The sequence below is a fragment of the Orycteropus afer genome, unplaced genomic scaffold, assembly GCF_000298275.1.
Source record: "Orycteropus afer afer isolate SDZICR_OR568_19922 unplaced genomic scaffold, OryAfe1.0 scaffold00542, whole genome shotgun sequence".
Taxonomy (NCBI): Eukaryota; Metazoa; Chordata; class Mammalia; order Tubulidentata; family Orycteropodidae; genus Orycteropus; species Orycteropus afer.
The window spans coordinates 290,768-291,883 of record NW_006922129.1 but is presented as its reverse complement, the minus strand read 5'-3'; positions in this window follow the sequence as shown (position 1 = coordinate 291,883).

Genomic DNA, 1,116 nt, shown 5'->3' with positions numbered 1-1,116 from the left:
AAAAAAAAAAAAAATGCCTTATGGATCACTGAATAATTTGCATAGAAATTATCAGATGGGGACCTAATTTACTGTGTAAACTTTCACCAAAAGAAAACAAAATATTATTTAAAAAGAAAAAACAAAACATGGGGTGGTTCCGGCCTGTCACATGGGGTCGCTGTGATTCAGAATAACTCGTGGGACACCCAACAACACAAAGGATCCCCTGGTTGCTCTCGGTAACAGCGGGGGGCGCATGAGTCAAAGTGCACCCCTCGCCAAAGGGTTTTGGGGGGTTATTCTCATTCATATTTTTCTACCTGCCCTCCTCTGTGGCATCGTTCGTCCCTGCAGTGCCTCAGTGTCTGTTCCCCCTTTAACCCGACTCCCCGACCCTCTCTGTCTGTCCGTTTGCCTTCCTCCACCGTCGCCTCGCTTTCAATTTCTTTCGGAATCACCCTTGCTCCGACCCTTCCTTCTGTCTCCTTTCCCCTGACAACCTCCCTCCCAGACCCTCTTACCTCAGTAGCGTGGGGAGCTCCCTGGCAGCTTTGCCTGGTCCCGGTGACTCCAGCTTTTATGCCTCTTGAGGAGAAAGAAGGAGGTGGGAAGGGGAAGAAGAGGGAGGAGGTCAGGAAACCATGAGGGAAGCGAGAGGGGACGTGAAGAGGGGGAGGTGGGGATGGGGACTCACCCGCACAAAGAGCTTTTATTAGCTGGTCTGTGATGTCAAAACAGGGAACCGGTGTCGCAGGAAAATGGTTCTGTGCCTCGGTTTCCCCCCTGCAGAGCCTTGAACCTGAGGGGATGCGGCCTCTGCTACCTCTTCTCTGTCCCTTCATCCTCTGCCACGCTGTGCGCTTCCCCTATTGTGTGTCTGGCTTTGAATATATCGAGTGTCACTTTTCTTTCTCTGTACCTGTATATGTTTGGACTGTGGTGTTTATGTTTCTGTAAATTACCTAAGGAGCCCTCCTTGGGCAACAGTTAAGGGCTTGGCTGCTAACCCAAAGGTTGGCGGTTCAAACCTACCCAGTGGCTCCGCAGGAGAAAACCTGGTGACCTGCTCCCATAGAGATTACAGCCTAGAACACGCTATGTTGTTGTTGTTGTTATGTGCCGTCGAGTCGCCCC